The sequence below is a fragment of the Pyxicephalus adspersus genome, chromosome 10 (genome assembly GCF_032062135.1).
Source record: "Pyxicephalus adspersus chromosome 10, UCB_Pads_2.0, whole genome shotgun sequence".
Taxonomy (NCBI): Eukaryota; Metazoa; Chordata; class Amphibia; order Anura; family Pyxicephalidae; genus Pyxicephalus; species Pyxicephalus adspersus.
The window spans coordinates 53,604,746-53,625,943 of NC_092867.1; positions in this window are offsets into that span (position 1 = coordinate 53,604,746).

Genomic DNA, 21,198 nt, shown 5'->3' on the forward strand with positions numbered 1-21,198 from the left:
AGTTTAAATCTTGTACAATTGTACATGTTTGTACAATCTTGAAGTGTGAGCAGGTAGGTATATCCCTAGAAATGTTACCTCTATGGGTTCCCAGGTGAATGGGTAGCATTTTTCCAAAACGTGATTGAAGGCCAGGGGAAATGTTTAAGGCTAAATGAAATGTTGCTTAATTGTTGGAGAACTAATTGAATAGAGAGAAGTGATAGACAGTTTAGTTACCATCAATATTACATTGTCCACAAACACATTAATCTTGTGTTCTCTACCATTTTTGTAATATGTTTTATTCCATGATGTGAACGTATGTGTTCAGCCAATGGTTCAAGAAGGAGAACAAAATTAATAGGTGAGAGTGGGCATCCTTGTCGTGTGCCATTTGTGATCTCAAAATAGTTGATTTGATCGGTCCAGTAAATCCAAATTTATCTAGAACCATTGAAAGATATCACTAGTAAACCCTGTAAAAAGCCTTCTCTGCATCTAAAGAAAGAAGCAGAGAAAGGTATTTTTATAGTTTTAACAGACCAAATTATGTTGATCAAGCGTCTGGTTCCATCTATGGGCCAACAATTTTTAGCAAATATTTTAACATCTGAATTTATTAAGGATATTGGTCTATAATTATTTGTACATGAGGGATCCTTTTAATGTTTTGGTATAGTTACTATAATAGCATGGAACAAGATACAGGGCCAATTTGTTGCTGAATTGCTTATAGTATTCATTTTGAAAGCCATCACCTCCTAGGGTTTTATGACTAGGAAGTGTATGAAAAATGTTCTTAATTTCCTAGATTGAAAAGGGTGCTGATAAACATTAAACTTGTTCTGGTTTCAAAGGTGGTAGTTGGATTGATTTTAAAAATGAAGCAATCAATTAGTTGGTTCAATGGGGTTATATAAAGATTTACAGTAATGCATAAAAGCTGGTAATGTCTCTAGGGTGAGAACATATCTGACCTGTAGTTGGATCCTTAATAGAAAGTATTTGAAACTGTCAACCTGTTAGCTAAATATGCTCCAGCTTTTTTGCTAAGAGCATAATGGTTTGCTTTAAATTTCTTTATATTTTGTTCAAATATAATGTGATTAATATAATTGACATATTTAGTGGTGAAATACAAATTTTCATGTGCCCCTCCAGTGACCAAAAATCCATCAGGAATAGATATCTATACCATAAAAAATGTTACGATCTGGGAACAAGCTCTGTCAGATTTGCTATAGCAACTAGGAGGTTCACAGAGTTAAATACTCTGGGTTCAGCTCACAGACAGCTGTAATGGTGCAGGAGAAAGACAGAAGCGTAGTCAGGGAGAAAGCCAAAGTCGGTATCTGGGTAAATCAGGTTAACAGGAGCAAGCAATAAGAGTAGTTGGTAAATCAGTCGTCAAAGGTCGATACACAGGCAAATAGCAGATAAGGTAATGTAGAAATAGTAAGGCAAGACAATGGCAGGAGCACAAAAATCTGGCAAACAGAAAACTCATGGCAGAGCCTAAATAGGAAGTCAGAGTGAGGAGCAAAGAGTTCAGGTTATCAGGGAAGCTTGACTGTGAAAACAGGCAAGGAGCTATCCAGCACTTCAGATAGCCTAATGGGTAGAGCTACCGCCAGCCAAAGAAGCAGTCCTGGGTTCCGATCCCGAAAAAGATATATGTGAGGGTCGAAAAATAAGTAAAATCTCTTTCAGATCCATGTTGGCACCGCTAAACATCGTAGTAGACATCCCGGGTGTGTTAGATTTTGAAGCAGGGTGCTGCACAAAGTCCAACATCACAGTCAGGACAGTAGAACCTGGTTTCCTTGCCTTTCTTCCTTCCTCTGTCATCGGTCTTTGAGCAGCAAACCACGCACATCCTTGTAGGTACCCCCTTTTTCTGGGTTGGTGGAATGTATCCAGTGAAGTGACGACCGGGTTCACAACGGTGGAAGCACGACGTCCAGGTCTATTCATAGCCACTGATGGTGTTTGGTGGTTCTTGACCATGGATTTGGAAACTTGCAAAATGAAGTCTGAATGATTCACAGGCCTCTGACTATTTTTTTTGTACAGAACATAGGCATTCCATAGGCACTGCTCAACTAGATGCCTGAAAATCATTTTGTAGTACTTCCTTTGCTGTTTCCTCATCGCTGGGTAGAATGTCATAGCTTGATCAACTCTGTCGACACCTCCCATGGTGTTGTTGTAGTCAATCACCACCTGTGACTTCATCACTTCTTTCCCACATTTTGTGTGTACCAGAGCGGTGGAGGCATCATGGACAGTACTTATCAGGCACACATCTTTCTTGTCATGGCATCTCGGGGCCATCATCTTTCCTTTCTGCCAGGCAACAATTTCTCCTGTCTTCAGCTTCCCTTTTGCAAACAATGATGGCAGGTTGCGCCGGTTAGCCCTAACAGTTCCATACACATCTGTTCTGTGTTGCAGAAGGAACTCATAAAGCTCAGGAGAGGTGTAGAAATTGTCAGTGACACAATAGCCCTGATCTAGCAATGGCTCAATGAGGGAAAGCACTGAAGATGTTGCCAATCCATAATAGCTTTATCTGGGGTTGAACTGTGTCCCTTTTCCAGTGTACAGTACCGTATTCCAAATGTAGCCAGATGAGGACTCGCACAGCATATAGGTCTTCACGCCAAATCGTGCCCTCTTTGATGCAATGTTCTGCACCCAGCTGAGCCTCCCCTTATAAGCCATTAGACTTTCGTCAATGCTGACATCTTTTTCTGGCACATAGGTTTGCTGGAAATTTTGTAGAATCATCTGAGACACTTCCCAAATTTTCTTCAGTTTTGGTGCAGGATGGGTAGTCTCTTCATTCTTCATTGTTTGTGAAGTGCAGGTACTTCATTATGAGGGAAAAGCGGTATTCTGGCATGACTGTGCTATACAATGGAGTGGCAATCATTGTATTCTTGGACCAGTACCACTTCTGCATTGGTTTGCCCACAACTTCCTGCAGAATCGCCAAGCCCAAAAACAGCCAAATGTCATCCTTGGTCACAGGTTCCCACTTTCTGCTTCTTGCAAACCTCAGGTGTGTAGCACCTTGTTGTTGTCCAGTGTACCTGCATAAAAATAAAAAAGGTATTTTAGGATATGTTCTTTTTATAGTGTGAAGGGTGCAAGTAATATGTTAGCAAACACAGAGCAACATTTATGTTTGCATAAAAAAAAAAGCAAAAAATTTAAAAAGACATGGTTACATAAAAAAAAAATTTAAAAAGTTAGCACAAAGCAGCATACATGTTGGCATAAAAAAAATGTAAAAAGCAAACACAAAGCAGCACACGTCTGCATAAAAAAAATGACCAAAACATTTCAAAAAGTTAGCAAACACAGAGCTTACCTGTTTGTCTCTGCAACAGTTTTTTTCGATAACTTCATTGGTCAAAAACCATCTCAGGTATGCCAGGGGGTCGTCGCATTCAGCCTCAATTTTCAGCCCAGGTGCGCTGGTGAATGGAAATCTTTGCGGTGCTGCCTGGTCCACATCAAGGTCAATAGGACACCATGTGGGCACAGCACTGACCTCAGGTTCAGAATCGTTGCTCAGTTCACTTTCGCTGTCTGATGACAAATTTCCTGGTGAATCACTATCACTCGATTCCACAAGGGACTCCAAATCGCTATCGCTGCTTTCAAATTCCTCCAAAACAGCGCTTGCGCCGGCGAGATGCCTTTTGGATGCCATGTGGTCTCCAGCAATCAGTCAGGAACAATCAAGGTCAAAGACAAAGTGTTGAAATGATACATTCAGGAAGTGATTTATAAGTCATCAAAAGGTCAGATCAAGGTCAGGGCTAATAGTGGGCAAAATGTAAATCAGGGCACTGGGCAATGATGCTTGGTGCACTAAAATGTTTTTTTTATTTTGTGTTTGTGTTTTTTACTTTAAAAAAAAAATTTAAAAGCAGATTACATAGTAATCTGCTTTTAAATTTCCCGCCCCCAGAATCCATCACTCCATCCCATCACCTGGAAGATGTCACACATCTTGCCGGGTGATGCGGTGGGGATGTCCCCGCCCCGCTCACTCCCCTGAAGCTGCTTGCATCACCCAGAGGCTGATCTCCAGGTGATGCGAGCAGCTGCAGTAAATTCCAGGGGTGATGCCAGCTGGAAATCGCTGCTGGCATTACCCCCGGAATTTTCTATTGGTGATCGCATCTGCAGTTAGATGCAATGCACCTTGCAGAAATCCTGCAGGGTGCATCACATCTTACTGCATATGGGAGCAGCAGAGTGGCAGGACCCGGGCGGTATTTAAAAGCAGATTACTCGGCCCTATTTCCGGCCCGGCCACGCCCCCTGACGGAGAGGCGCCCCGGCATCACAGCGGGATCGTCCAATCGCCGCTGGAGTGCGGGGCTGAGGTAAGAGGGACCCCAAAAGTTACCGCGAGTGTGACTTGGGGTTACCGCTTTTTGCTAGTTTTTTCCACCCAGTGTCACTCGGGATTACCGCTAGGGGGGTTAAGTTGGGTAATTTCTCTCATAAGTATAAATCTTTTAAACAGACTATTAAGTCCTCTTGCATTACCGATAGAAAATGAATCACCATAGAAATCATTGAACTACTGTGTATTGTTGGAAAATATTATTATAATGAAATAGAAGATTGTAGATTTTAAGTAATATCATATTGGTATTAACATTAAACAAAGAGAAGACAGCTGGCTCTAGGGTAAGAGGGTAGTGGGTAAAAAAAAAAAAACCTGTATAAAATTCAGGTGAGATTGGGAAATAAATCTGCTTCTTTTGGGACTTGTAAATAGGAAATACTAACATTATGATCTACTGGGAGATGAATGAATAGGATTATATATACGTATAGTTAAATTTGCTATACTTATCAGCCCTTTACTACATACTTAGGAGTAGCTGGAGACTTTGGAGGTTCTTGGCAAGAAGTAAGTAGCACAACTTGCAAATCCATAAAAAGTTTTATGCCTGCTTCTTCAGAAGAAATGGCAAAAGGTTTCCTATTATAGTTGAGTGTGATCTTTGTGGGGTATCCCCATCTGTAGAGATTATGTTCAATAGAATTTGTCGAATTTGGGTTATAGGAGCCAATTTTCTCTTTTTTTGTATTGTGAGAAAGGTCCACATAAATAAATGGATATCCACATAAGGATGTGGTAATGGAGAGGTTTTCCTTGCTATTGCCAAGTTTCTCTTTTATATGAAAGAAATGTATCCTAGCTAAGACATCTCTTGCATTACACATTGCATAAAATGGACAAATTAAAAAGCTAAAAATAAATGTTCATTTCTAATACTTGGTTGAAAACCCTTTGCTGGCACTGACAGCCTGTAGTCTTGAACTCATGGACATCACCAGATGCTGAGTTTCCTCCTTTTTAATGCTCTGCCAGGCCTTTACTGCAGCGGCTTTCAGTTCAGATCAGGTGACTCACTTGGCCATTCACTTCTTTTCTTTTCACTATTTCACTTCTTTGCTTTAATAAACTCCTGGGTTGCTTTGGCTGTATGTTTTGGGTCATTGTCCATCTGTAATCTGAAACCCCTCCCAATCAATTTTACAGCATTTAGCTAGATTTGAGCAGACAGTATGTCTCTGAACACCTCAGAATAAATTTTGCTGCTTTTGTCCTGTGTCACATGATCTATAGACACTAGTGTCCCAGTGTCACTGGCAGCCAAGCCATCACACTGCCTCCGCCATGTTTTACAGATTACGTGGTATGCTTTGGATCATGAGCTATTCCACGCCTTCTCCATACTTTTTGCCATCATTCTGGTAAAGGTTGATCTTGGTTTCATCTGTCCAAAGAATGTTTTTCCATAACTGTGCTGGCTTTTTTAGATGTTTCCTTTTCATGATGTACCAAACTGTAGATTTTGCTACTCCTAATATTGTAGCAATTTCTCGGATGGGTTTTTGCAGTTTAAGGATGGCTTGTTTCACCTGCATGGAGAGCTCCTTTGACCGCATGTTGTCTGTTCGCAGCAAAATCTTTAAAATACAAGCACCCCATCCTCAAATCAACTCCAGGCCTTTTATCTGCTTAATTGATAATGACATAATGAAGGAATTGCCTACACCAGCCCACATCAATTACTTTTGAGCCCCTAAAATGAAGTGATTCAAGTGAATGTGTAAAAAAAAAAAAAAGGCCTTAATTCCTCACATTTTTATGCAATCTTTTTGTTCAACCCACTGATTTAAAGCTGAAAATCTGCAGTCCACCTGTATCTGAGTTGTTTCATTTAAAATTGTGCTAATGTACAGACCCAAAATTAGAAAAAAAGTTGTCTCTGTCCAAATATTTATTGACCGACCTGTTGGAAGCCTGCATGGAATGAGGTCTTAAAAGTTGTTTTCCTATAAAACTGATTAAATAATTAACACTTCCAGGAGTGTGGGATCCCTAATTGTGCATTGGCACCAGGTTCCTGAACTCTCCACTTGCTACTATATGATTTCCTTGTGAGTGTGGCTCCCGGCGCTGCCCATCATGGCATTTTCAAGACTAATGGTGGAAATTGATCAGAGATGAGCCTACAATGTTCACAACATATATGAGGATATTTTATAGATAATATATATCTGTTTCTTTTTTCTGTTTATTCCTTGACGGTCTTGTAAATGAGCATACACTTAACATGGTTATGTAACAGTCTTTAGAAAAAAAATAAAGTGAAAGGAAAGGTTATTTGGAGACAATTAGGTAGACTAATATTATTATTTCACAGTATTTATATAGCGCCATCATATTATGCAGGGCTGTACAAAGTCAATAGTCGTGTCACTAACTGTACCTCAAAGGAACTCAATCTAATGTCCCTACCATAGTCATATGTCATTAATGCAACCTGCAAACTCAGGTTCAAGACACAGATAGTGTCCTGGCCAAGATTTGAACCTGGGACCTAGCGCTGCAAAGACAAGAGTGCTAACCTCTGAGCCACTGTGCTGCCCTTAGGAATAAGGAATAAGTTTGGGCTACATCGAAGAATGTTGTTAGGTAAATCTGCTGTATTTATACAAAACTCAAAGCCTGAGATTACCAGCGAGTTTTAAAGAAAGAGTTGCAGGAGGATGTCTAGTGTACAGCCATGGGAAAGACACCCTTTTTTCAATTCTAAAGTGTGTCTCCAGACATACCAAAAAGTCATCTAGTCCTTCGCAATTCATAAAATTAGATAAGTACAACCTCACATGACACTGTCAATATTTATTTATTAAAAGTTAAAACACAGAAACTGTTTGAGAAATTAGGTACAACCTTGTCACTTCCATAGTAATAAAGAAGATAAAAAAGTAACAGCCAAGTGGGCCCTGAGAAGGAGCGTGGACCGCATTGGTAACTGACATCTTGAAGTGTGGTGTGGAGTGTAGTGCATCGTGAATGCCACCCCGAAGTGTGTAATACACTTTAAGTAAATGGAGTACTGACAGGAGGTGGTGGGCCCTGAGAAGGAGCATGAACAGCATTGTTAACTGTTATCTAGAGCTGGGTGTAGTGCAACATCAATGACACCCAGAAGTGTACAGTTTTAGTGAATGGGAGTACTGACAGCAACAGCAGGAGGAGCAGGAGCCAATGGGCCCTGAGACAATGCAGTGAACGCATTGGTAACTGGCATCTAGAGCTGGGTGTAGTGCATCGTCAATGTCACCCAGAAGTGTGTAATACAATTTAAGTGAATGGAGTACTGACAGGCGGCAGCTGCAACAGCATGAGGAGGAGGCGGTGGGCCCTGAGACGGAGCATGGACCGCATTTGTAACTGGCATCTAGAGCTGGGTGTAGTGCATTATCAATTCCACCCCGAAGTGTGTAGTGCAAATATATGAAATTTGTGATTAAACGTAGAAGGGTCAGACCAAGATGTTTGCACTAACTAGCTCAAACTTTTTATCAAGGCAGGCTCAGCTGACAGGGCGTTTGGTGATAAGCAGCCACAGACTCGGCACAGGAGCAAGGCATCTTGGTTGGCTAGTGAGTCCTTGTGTCGGTCAATCAGTGACATCTGCAGTGGGGATATGAAAGTTGTTAGTATCCCACCTTTCGCTCATTTTCAAAAGGTGAGGCGATTGATATTTTTCGGGGCAAGTCATGATCGATTGTCTGTTACCACTCCACCAGCAGCACTGAAGGTTCTTTCAGGCAGAACATTGGATGCCGGGCACGAAGGAAGTTTGATGGCATACTGTGCCAACTGCAGGCAGATTTCAAGCCTGTTGACCCAAAAAAATGGTGGCGTCGCTAGTGTAAGAACAGGCATCCTCCTGATAACTGCTATCGTCAACACCACCACCACCAGCCAGAAAAGAGGCAACGTAATTGTGCACCATGCGCTTCATCCGTTTTTGATGGTTATGCCCCTGCACTTCATTTGTTTGAGGTGGCCGCATCAGGTTTCGCCAGGCATTCAGAAAATTCCCCCTGCCTTGGCCTAGACATTTGGATGTGTGCGGCCTGGTGCCACTTATGCTGATGCTGCCGCTACAGGGCGATGCGGTGAGGGCAGTGTCCCCCTGAGCTCCCTGTGTGGAATGTAATGCTCAGAACTCCTCACACAGCCATAGTATAGTGCTCAGACTGGTCACCTTTTCTTTCTCTTGCATTGAGTAGGGTAGACATTTTGTCTTTGTAGCGGTGATCCAGAAAGGTGGCCAGCCAGTTATCATCCCGGTTTTTGATGCTGCAAATGTGGGGTTCCCTCCGTAGGCATCGCAACATGTGGACACACATATGAAAGAGGGGTTCCCTGGGCTCATCCTCCTCCTGTCCCTAAGTAGGGAGCCAAAACATCTTCCTCCTCATCACCCACCTCCTCTTCAAGCTCCAGCAGTTCCTGTTGTTCCATCACCAGCACAATGCCTGGGGCGTGACAGCACAAATGCAGGTTAGACAAGTCCTGTCCAGCAGCCCCAACATGGTTTTCCTCATCATCATCATAATAATCATCTTCCTCCTCCTCCTGAAACTCCTCATGCTGGCTATGTGCTATGGAGAGTATTGTCACCCTCATGCTCCTCCCCCATTTCTTCCCCTCCTCACTTTCCATCAGCCCACACAAGGTATTATCAAGCAGAAAGATGATAGGCATGACATCATTCCAGCCTGATCACTTCCGACACAACTTTTGTGGCCTGCTCAAAGGGGGCCAGTACCTTGCACAGCATCTCCATCTGTTGCCACTGGTCACTGCTTAAATAGCTCAGTTGTGTGGTTGTACCAAGGATCCCGCTGCCTCCATGCACCATGCTGACCAAGTAATGGCGGATGGCTAGCTTTTCCTCACACAGACGCTGGAGCATGTGTAGGGTGGAGTTCATCTAGTTACAGTGTCACAAATGAGTCTATGCGGTGGCAGCCTCTGTTGGAGCTGGATCTTGCTATGCGCCGCAGCAGCAGTAGGAGATCGGCGGACATGGCTGCAGATGGAGTGGGCCTGTCTCAGTAAGTCCTGCAGTCCTGGGTACGTACGGAGGAACTTCTGCACCACCAGGTTCAGTACGTGCGCAAAGCCGGGCACATGTGTTATGCGGCCCATGCGCAGGCTGCTCCTACTTTTGTTTGTGGTTCTTGCGCATGTGGGAAAGCAGGGATGTTATACCCAAATGTCATCCAGCCTGTTCTCTGCAGATGTGCCTGTGGAACAGGATGCAGTTAGCTACACAGCCTTCATCGTCTTTCAGCATGAAAAAGGACCACACTGGAGAGGTGCGTGCAACCACTCTGCTGCTCTTTCTCTTTGCCTGCCTCTACGTCTGCCCTGAACCTGCTCCAGCTCCATCTCCCTCACGGTTACATCGTCTCTGACTGTTACCCTGCTTGTGCCCACTCCTCTGTTTCTTCTTTAAAACTCACATGAGGCAGATTGGCGGCCCCTTCCATCCCCAGTCTTTTGCTGCTGCTGCCTTTCCTCTACGTCTGTTTTGAAACTGCTGCTAGCCCTTACACACATCGGTGGTTCCCAGGTGCCATCACGGTCATCAGCATCCTCATTTTCATCTAAGCCAACATCTGCAAATGCAGCCGCTGATCCAGAACCCTCGCCCAGCCAAGTGCTGACCACACTCTCCAAGGGTCTCAAAGTCCACCTCCTGTTCTGAAATTCACACTCAGGTCCTCAGGCTGTTTGTCAAACAAAAAGGGTGATTTATCGAAAGGTACAGGCACATTAACATGCTAACATTAGCCACGCTAACTTCTGCTGCTGCAGAAGAAGAGCCTGCTGCACTGGAGGCCCCTGAGACCCAGTCCACAATACCCTCCACATGACGTGGCTGTATGATTGTAGTCCGCCCTCTCAATATATCTACCAGCGTACTGGTGCTCCGCACACATCTCAGACCTGTTTGACAACTTGTGCCGCTGCCTTCAACAGTTTGCAGTCCTACAGTGGCAGACTCCCAGGGAGTATGCCTCCCGCCATATGCGGCAGGCCGCCCAACGCCACGCCTACCCCTGCGTCCACCACTCATCTTTTACTTATTCGTCCAAAAATGCACCTATAAATAGTCGCTGTTCCCACGCCCTGCATTTTCCCTCGTTTGTTGGCGAATCACAAGGCCGTTCTCGCCTAAATGTTTGGGAAGCAAGAAAGGCCACGAGATGGAACTTACAAATCTCACTCGCTTATCCCTATTTGGAGCTGCTTAGAAGATATAGGGACCATGGAACATATGTGGTGGGGTTGGCCACTGATAAACTGTTTTGGAAGCAGGTTACTTAGAATAGAAGACTTTATATTAGGCACATTCATTAATGTCCCTTCCATTTTGTTTACTGCGTAAACAATGTTCATCTATTAGGTCTCAAAAAGCCTCCCTTTACTTTACACCATCTAAATACAGCTAAGGTTTTAATTCCAGAACTGTTAATGGGTGACTCAATGACTGCAAAGTGCCCAGGTCCTATGGGTGCAAACAAACCATACCAAACCAAGCCTTGATATTGCTACCTAGTAAACCCTGGCTAAAGACCTTCTGATTCCACACACAGATTACTGTCAGTTACACCACATAAAGGAAGAGTCTTAGGTCTACCAAACCTGTGGTTATATTATCTTAAAGTTAAGTTACCTCAATGGGCGCAATGGTACAATCCTTATTCATTGGTTCCATGAATATCATCTGTTAATTTACCATTCCGTACTAATTTCCAACTTTACTATGGTTTATGTTTGTGCTCATTGGTCTTTTGCCCCATTAATCACTCTACGTGCCCTTTTATAATGCCTGTGATTGCTTTACGTTAAAACATTTGCCCATATCTCTCAAGCCTTCCATGGCTTCATTTTAGGGTACCCATGATTTCCCACACATGATTTACCACACATACTTTATTCTACTGGTAAGTGCAGTGCATTTGAATGCCTCTTGTCTTTTTAGCCCAAGAGGTAATGCAGTTATCTCTTATCTTTATTGTTATCCTATTTAATCTCCCTTTCCTAAAAAAAAAAAAACAAAAAAAAAACAATGACCAAAATAGCAAGCAAATGGTAACGAACTTTACACCACAACATTGGAGTGCTGTGCTATTGAAACCATACTGTCCCATGGTGCAAGTAACTGCACTTAAACTCCAGACTAGATATTATCTAACCCCCAAAGTTTTTATTTTGTCTTTATCACCTGTTTCCAGGGTTGTCCTCTCACTGGATGCAGTAAACATGTTTTTTGAACTGGGATGTTTTTCAACCCTATGGTTACCTATAGATTCCCTTGAGGAACAACTTCTGGGTTGCCAAATCTCTCAACTTATTGCTAGAATTGGTGCACATGTGCTAATAAAAAGTATTCTACTCCATCCATAACTGGGACCATTTTGCCAGTTTTCAATATAAATGCAACTATTTTATATATCTATTCATAATTATGATATATTAGGAGATCTTCTTTAAGTTTTGCCCAGGTAAATGTCCTTTCTTGGTTTTGTTTTGTTTTTTTTTGGTTTTTGTTTTTTTTTCTCAAGCGTCAACTGCTTTGGTTTTGCAAAGATACTGGCAATCAAATAATGAGGAGAGAGCTGCAGCACTCCCATAATTTACAGAAAATATGGAATGTAGGTGTGTAAATAAAAAGAATGTAGGTGATATTCTAATTTTCGATAATGCAGGGTTCTCCCCAGGCTCTTTTAGCTGGGTGCACCACCCGGCACTTTTCAGCACACACCCGGCTGTTTTTGGGTGGTTACTAAAGGTTTTTGATCACAATACAGGGGCTGCCACCCACCTACAATTTCTTCCCACCCAGCTTAAAAAAATTTCTGGGTTGAGCACTGTAATGCTTGCTACACAAGAACTGAACACTTTCATCTGAACTCCATTAATCTGTAAACACACCCTCCTTTTTCTTTGTCAACAGACTTTTACTGTAGGAATTCCTTTTAATTCTTTAGGTTTGTTATATACCCTCTAAACAGGTTTATCTAATAAATATAAAAAAAATCACCTTAAAATTATTATTTTTTTTTTTTATCGAATCTCACGTAGATGTGATTCTCTAATAAAACACCCTGTGCTCGAAAAAGAAGTGATAGCGCAAAAAAAAGTGCACTGGGGTACTATTGTGATCTCTCCTCTAAAGAGGAAGGGCCACCCAGTTTCCCCAAACTCCCCGGGGCACAAAGCTCCTGACGCGGGGGCTGGGTCCTGGGCGGCCGAAGTCAGACAGGGTCCTTTCTCTATGGGACTGCGTAGGCAATCCCAACAGATACTAGGCTAAGAACTCTCCCGAAGAGAGACTCCCAGTAAGAGAGAGTACCTGACCATAAGGCCAAAGCACTCCCCAAGACTTCAGGGCTAGCCCATAAGGGAATAGCATCTCCATCAAAAGTGGCACACAAATACCACAGCGTCACAGTGACGTAATAGAAAAAAACAAAAAAAAAAGTGCACAGTGCATAACACACTGGGCAAAAAGTAAAAAATTGCCCATCTGTACTAGCCGCAGGTAGTGCAGAATGAAGGTGAAGTGCTTAATTAGCATATGTCACCTCAAAATTTAAAATTCAACTTGTATTTTATTTGGACACTGTCTTAACAACTTTTTTTTTTTTTTTTTTACCTAGGTAAGTTTTTTTTACCTAAGTACCTAAGTATACCTATTTGTGCCTGTTTACTTGATTTGCATGTCGCCCACTGTTTTGTCAGCTGCTTCAAAAAAGAAGTGAAATCAGCAATATTTTAGAGTCTTATTGAAAGTCTGTTTGTTTTTTTGTTTTGTTTTGATAAATATATTGGCTGTTTTCTCTGTACATGATTGCTTTTGTATTGTAATTTCATTAGGTTTGTTTTTGGTCTTTTGCTGCCATCTAGTGGCAATTTATATTACTGCATACAGTGCCAACTTCCTTGGACTTGTAGTTCCACAGAGACTGGAGGTATAAGGTGAGAAGGGTGTGTACTTAAACTATGTTTCAGACACAAGAATACACCCAAGCATTGTGGGGCTCAAGTCTGTATGATGCAAATTTTTTGGGGTCCGAGTATTTGTAACCCAAATGCCATAATAGGTATGAGTCTGTCATTAATATTCTCCCCTAATCCTTGTAAGAGCACCTATGTGAAGCCATGGTGAACAAGAATTAAAAAAAAGGAGAGCCACGCCTGGAGTGATTGCAAACTCCATACCCTCTCACGTATTACATGGTCTTACTTTTATATTGATAGATTAAACAGTGAGAATGCTAAGACAGCAGAAGAAGACAGAAGAAGAAAGAATTTGAGAAATCAGGAACTACTACAGCCACCAGGTATAGTGCAGATATAAATTAGGAGAGCAACAGAAATTTTATGTCAATATGCTACTGCTAAAGTTGTAGATTATTATAACTTTGAAGTGATGATGTTTTCCCTGAATGATAAATTTAGAGAGAAAAGGATCAAACTAAAAATGTTTATACCAAAAATGAGTCATATTATTTGGGGATTGTGTGATTTTCGTTTTGAAAATTATTTAAATGATTTATTATATATTTAACATCTTTACCAAATCTTTATGAAAATAAATGTACTGAAGTCTTCATAATAGAGCTTGTTGGAAAGATTTTTATAATTAACCTATAGTACAAATTTGTTTAACACAGATGATTGTCCAAATGATAGTTATAGTTAAAAAAAATTGTGAAAGCAATAATGAATTATTGTATAAAGAATTTAGAAGAGGCGATGGAACAAATACATTTAATAAATAAAGCGTAAAAGGGAAAAGAAAAAATAGATAATGCTGTTGGGAATTTAAATAGTTCTCATAGTCAGCCATGGCCTCAATAAAAGGGTCCATGTTATGAGTCTCTCAAAATTAACACAGCACCTCCTTCCAATTCGTACGCAGCAGCTCAGCAAGTCCCACAGTTACATCTTCTGACTTTAAAAAAATTAATGAGACTCAGTAAATACTGTTACATAGTAGGTTATTTTGAAAAAAGACATAAGTCCATCAAGTTCAACCACTAAAGAGAAAAAAAACATATCCCAGATATAAAACCCTTAAAGACAAAGTTGGTCCAGAGGAAGGCAAAAAAAAAACCCTGGTACAATTTGCTTTAACAGGGGAAAAAAATTCCTTCCTGATTCCATGAGGCAATCGGATGTTCCCTGAATCAACAGTCTCTGTTATCTTTACTTTAAAGCTTTACTACCCAGTTATATTCTGTTCTTCTAGAAAAGCATCCAGCTTTTTCCTAAAGCAATCTATAGTAGTTGCTGAAACTACTTCCCGAGGGAGCCGATTCCACATTTTCACCGACCTTACAGTGAAGAATCCCTTTCTTATCCGGAGTGAGGTCAGATAATTATATATATATATATTATACAAATATTTCTTTGTATTGGACTCAATACAGCTATTTTGTATTGAATCCAATACAAAATTATTTGGATTTCCTGTCGCTCCTCCCGCTCACACCAACACATGCACTGACGTCACCAGGAAACCCTGGAGATCGTCTCTGCATTCGGCGGCTGAAGACAGAAGAAAGAAGACGTGTCCAGAGGAGCTAGGGGGACCAGCACGACAACGGAACAAGGTAAGTGGGTTTTTCTTATGTTTTGTGTACTTTTGAATTTAGCGCCAGAGTTACGCCGGTGTAACTCTGGCGTACCCCTTCCATCTTTCCGGCTATTGCGGCCAGCATATTTCCGCTGCAGCCCAATGACATTGTCATTGGGATGGAAACCGCTGGACACAGCTGCCAGATCGGGTGCTTTTCTGGAGAGACCCATGCACCTGACTTGAGTATAAGCTGAGGATGACCTTTTCAGCATTTTTTGGGTGCTGAAAAAAGTCGGCTTATACTCAGGTATATACAGTAAAATAAATTGTGAATGCAGCAACTGCATTCCAGTGCCCAGTAGTCCTTATCATAAACAGAAATCGATTTGTAGTTACTGCTTTACCTACACATAATCTGTTTGCTAATCATCTAATACCCCCCTACCTTTTTTTTACTTCATACTTCATACACATGTTAAATGGTTGGTGTGTGTATACAGTAATCCCCCAATGTCTCTCATAAGTCTGTCCTGGCAGATTGATGAATGACTGATGAGGAATAAATATGCAATATCACCTTTTCATAATTTCTCAGAATATGTTTTTTTTAACACATATCATGTAGCAAGACAGTAAAATATTTGGCTGCCACTCAGTATTAAAACATATAAAGGTCAAGAGGTTTAGTTGTTGTTCAAATCTACTACTCTTTACTACAAATTTGTGGTAATCCTATGTTCCCACATGCCCAAGACCATGCCACCTTTGGAATATGGCGGCGCAGGAACTGCAGAATGTCCCAATCAGACCTCAGTAGCACCTATTCCATACCTAACTGGGTGCTACACACTTTATACAACAGTCCATTCACAATTTATCTGTATTCCATTGTAAATAACCCAACTTAGCTTAAAAACCAAATGAGTATGATACCCTCTTAAAGATCAACACCCTTGATATTTATACTACATATGCCTTCCCTCTACCTGCCTTTACAAAAGTCTATCTACCTCTAATCTCAGACTGTGATAAAGAGACGGCCATGATTCAGACAAAGTTGACCATATCATTCAAGGTTTTCAGATGGTCAGGAAATATATGAATAATGAAGACTGGCGGGAATCACAACTTATGCTCATGCAGAGCCTACAAAGTGTTGAGGCCCACAGCCGGCGGGCACTGGACAAGGTAATTTGGCACCTGCAATGTCCTAAATGTGACAGCTCCTCATCCTCCTTAACCAACTATCTGTGCTATTGTCCATGTATTGTCAACTTTTGGCAAATTATACTCTCGTTGGTGAATAATTTATCAGGCTGTTCTATACCATGTACCCCTTCTCTCCTGCTGTTTGGCTACCCCTGAATGGATAGGTGATCACCTCTAGGCAGCGAAAAAAAAATATGACTATACTAACCAATTCCTACAATGCTGGTACAAATTTCTGATTCACGTCTTTGCTGACCCAGAAAAAAAAATTTTAGACTGGTTCAAATTCTTTTCATGGTATATTCCCAATGTATCTGCAGTATATGTGGGTGAAAAGTTTGTGACTCCAGTCTCCTGACTTACCAGGGTACCTGTGCTATTATATTGTACTTTATTTTACCCCATTTTATGGGGTAAATGATATCCTTTTGTTTTGGTTCTCTGTCTAAAATCAATATGTGGGTATATAATTTAAATACACCTAATACTGTACAAGTTATGTACCAGTTATGGACCCCCCCCCCCCCTTTCTATTGATTTTTATTTAATTTGTTTAAAATTGTTATTATTCCTGACATATTTTGTAGAGACAGTATTGTCTTGATTTTCATAATATGTTCTTTTGTACCTCTGTTTTCCCCTTGTCTTCTCTTATTGTTTTTATCTGAAATTCATATCTGTTATGTTGGAAAGATTTGACTGTAAAATGATTGGTTGATTCTTATTTTTTCAGCATTTTAGATGTCCCTAGTGTTTGGAGAGAAGGCAAATAAATTTAGTATTTTAGGTATTAAACTTTTTTTAAATAGAGATGTCGGGGAAAATGAAAAACAAAAGGTCCATAAATATTTAGACAGGGACAACTTTTTTCCAATTTTGGTTCTTTATATTACCACAATTAATTTTAAATGAAACAACTCAGATGCAGTTGAACTGCAGACTTTCAGCTTTTAATTCAGTGGGTTGAACAAAAAGATTGCATAAAAATGTCGTAAAAGGATTTTTTTACACAATCACTTCATTTCAGGGGCTCAAAAGTAATTGGACAAATTAAGAAGCTGAAAATAAAATGTTCATTTCTAATACTTGGTTGAAAACCCTTTGCTGGTAATGACAGCTTGTAGTCTTGAACCCATGGACATCACCAGATGCTGGGTTTCCTCCTTTTTAAATGCTCTGCCAGGCCTTTACTGCAGCGGCTTTCACTTGCTGTTTGTTTTTTGGGCCATTCTGTCTGAAGTTTAGTCTTCAACAAGTGAAATGCATGCTCAATTGGGTTCAGATCAGGTGACTGACTTGGCCATTGAAGAATATTCCACTTCTTTGCTTTAATAAACTCCTGGGTTGCTTTGGCTGTATGTTTTGGGTCATTGTCCATCTTTATTATGAAATGCCTCCCAATCCATGTGACTGCATTTAGCTGGATTTGAGCAGACAGTATGTCTCTGAACACCTCAGAATTAATTCGGCTGCTTTTGTCCTGTGTCACAACATTGATAAACACTAGTGTCCCAGTGCCACTAGCAGCCATGCACGCCCAAGCCATCACACTGCCTCCGTCATGTTTTACATATAATGTGCTATGCTTTGGATCATGAGCTGTTCCACGGCTTCTCCATACTTTGTTCTTGCCATCATTCTGGTAAAGGTTGATCTTTGTTTCATCTGTCCAAAGAATGTTTTTCCAGAACTGTGCTGTTTTTTTTTAGATGTTTTAGCAAAGTCCAATCTAGCCTTTCTATTCTTGAGGCTTATGAGTGGCTTGCACCTTGCAGTGCACCCTCTGTATTTACTTTCATGCAGTCTTCTCTTTATAGTAGACTTGGATATCTATACGCATACTTCCTGGAGAGTGTTGTTCACTTGGTTGGCTGTTGTGAAGGGGTTTCTCTTCACCATGGAAATGATTCTGCGATCATCCACCACTGTTGTCTTCTGTGGAGGATGTCCAGGTCTTTTGGCATTGCTAAAGTTCACCAGTGCTTTGTTTCTTTCTCATGATGTACCAAACTGTAGATTTTTCCACTCCTAATATTGTAGCAATTTCTCGGATGGGTTTTTGCAGCTTAAGGATGGCTTGTTTCACCTGCATGGAAATCTTCCGCATACAAGCACCCCCCCCCCCCCCGAAATCAACTCCAGGCCTTTTATCTGCCTAATGGATAATGACATAACAAAGGAATTGCCCACACCAGCCCATGAATTAGCCTTTGAGTCAATTGTCCAATTACTTTTGAGCCCCTGAAATGAAGTGCTTGTGTTAAAAAAAAAAAAAAAAGGCTTTTGCTTTATTTAAAATTAATTGTGGTAATGTACAGAACCAAAATTAGAAAAAAGTTGTCTCTGTCCAAATGTTTATGGACCTAACTGTAAAGTCAACAATTGTGTGACTATTTGCTTACATAGTAAAGAACCTTAAAATATATGGTTTGATGCAGAAGACCAGGTCTGTTTCCACTTCTGCCAGTTAACGTTAAGAATATGGGGCATCAGCAAACATCAACATCTATTAAAACTGAAAATAGATTGGAAAAAAGTTCTGCTCTGATTAGAAACTCTATTACAGCATACTGATGATGGGCCACATACTTCCATTTTGTCTTTTCCTTTTTAAAGGTAAAAGTGTATAAATAGATATAAGATGTTTTTTCCAATCTGATACCACTTAGATCAGGTATTACTGGTCTCTGGGCAGGACAGTCCGTGGCTGATAACAGAGAACCATGGAATGCATTGGTGTTCCCCAGGGTCATTTCTTTGTATGAATGTCGCCTGCTATGTCTACAGATTTTCAAAAGTGGTCCAAAGAAGGATAACCCATCAACCAGCAAGAGATTCATAGACATCATAGACATCTAAAGCTCATCAATATATGTGAAGTCCATCTATATGCGTTAGCCCTTAGGGTCTAAAAAAACTACTTTAGCACTACTTTAGTCTTCCTGGAGGTAGTGGACCTCCTGCGTCAGATGGGCTTACGAATATACCACTACTTAGATGATATACTACTGTTATCACAGGACAAACTCTGGTTTTACAGCACAGACAATTAGTACTACAACAACTGAAGTCCTTTGGCTGGATGCTGAATATGGAAAAGAGCAATCTTTTTCCTTACCCAGACATTGATCTATCTCAGGGATAGAGACAGATAGACACAACAGTCAATATGGTCTCCTTACCAGAGCAGAAAATCTTAATCATCAGGTAAAGGATGTTCCAGGTTCACAAGCAAGTGTCACTGACAAAGTGGGCCCAGTGGAGAATGTGTCCTTTCAAAATAGGTTTCCTAGAACAATGGAACTCAAAGGCTCAAGAGATGAAGGCCTGCCTACTATGGTAAGACAAACAAACTCTCCTCAGTTGTCACTCCTTTCTCCCCATCAAATGGGTAAGCCTCACCTCAGATTTCAGCAAGGAAGGATGGGCGCACTCTGTCAAGGTCAGATCACGCAAGGGTCTTGGAGCAACCCAGTGGGCCCATTTTCGAAAATGCTAGAACTGTGAGTAGCATATCAGGACCTCCTATCTTTCCCAGATCAGATAAAGGGCAAATCAGTCCCATTGCGGACGGACAATGCCACAGTCATCATCTATGTGAAAAATCAAGAAGGCACAAGCAGAAAACACCTGCTGAGAGAAGTACCCCCCCATTGTAATCATTTTGGGATTTCCTTGCCATCAAGCTCTGGGTTCTGATGCGCTGACGATGGACTGTTCAATCAGCAATCAATCTATGCTTTTTCCTGGCGCTGCTGATACACAAGTTGTGAAGACGCCTACTAAAAGAGCCAATACTGGCATTAGCAATCATTACCAATTGTCCGCAACACCCTTGGTATCGACTCTTGCAACAATTGAGCATCTGGCCCCCTTCAACTGCAAGCCCACAGCGATCTCCTCTCACAAGGCCTCTCCTATTCCATGTGAATTCCAGGCCTCCATTGGGCCTTGATTTTGTTAGCGATACAATTCTTTAAGGAAGTTACCAAAATTAAAGACCAAGAATACCTAAATGGGATATACCTCTTGTACTTAATTTCCTTGTATCTGAAAAGTTCAAACCAACCAAAAATTGTTTCCCTAGGCCTATCATCACAAAGGAGTTTGTTGTGCTCCGGAGAGTATGAGAAATGGCATCATTTGGGGCTAAAGAACCCTTCATCACCTTCTCAACTTCCCTATAGTTCCCCATGCACATATTTGGAAGCTTCATCTTCAATACGCAGATCAGAACATCTCATTTTTCTCTTTGACATAAATAAAGGAAAGAAAGCATATAGCCGACTCATTGCTTTGTGGATTGTTAAAACCATCTCAATGGCATACAGGGATTCATTCAACTCGCAGTATCTCGACATCCTGGACAGCAGCAGGACAAGTGTCCCTGGATAACATCTCTAAGGCAGAAACCTGGTCCTTCATGTCACATTAGGAAATGTCCTCTTAATCATCCCTGGCTATTTAGCTAGCTCACACACTGAACTGTGTTCGTGCAACGTGTCTCCATTGGTCCAAGCCCCTAGTTCTGTTGATCTAGTTCCTGTTCACCTGGTGCTTAATTTAGTGTTCCCTCTCTCCAGCTCCTTGCGTTAACCCCTCGTTGTCCAGTCTATAGGTTCCCAGCCAACTTCCCTGTGCTTTTCAAGAGTTCCTGTCTTTGGATATCCAAGTCATCTGTTCCTCCCAGTATCTCCTGTGTTCCCTGTGCCCGCAGTGGCCCGTCACTGGTGTCTGTCTCCGCAATCCCTGGCAATTGACCACCGGTGTGTGACCTCTCATGCTTGCTGCCTGCCTGGACCCCAGCCTTGCACAACTATCCTTCTGCTTTGTGATTTGGTACCGTGCTTCACCTTGGTGTGCCCAATGACCTCAACCTGGCAGTAACAAGCGGAGCAACATCCTCACCATCAGAGGCCCTGGAGCCCTGGTTACTGCTTAGACTCTGCGCCTTGGTTGTCAGGGCTCACAACACCTCCGTGCAAGCCATAGCGCCCCCTAC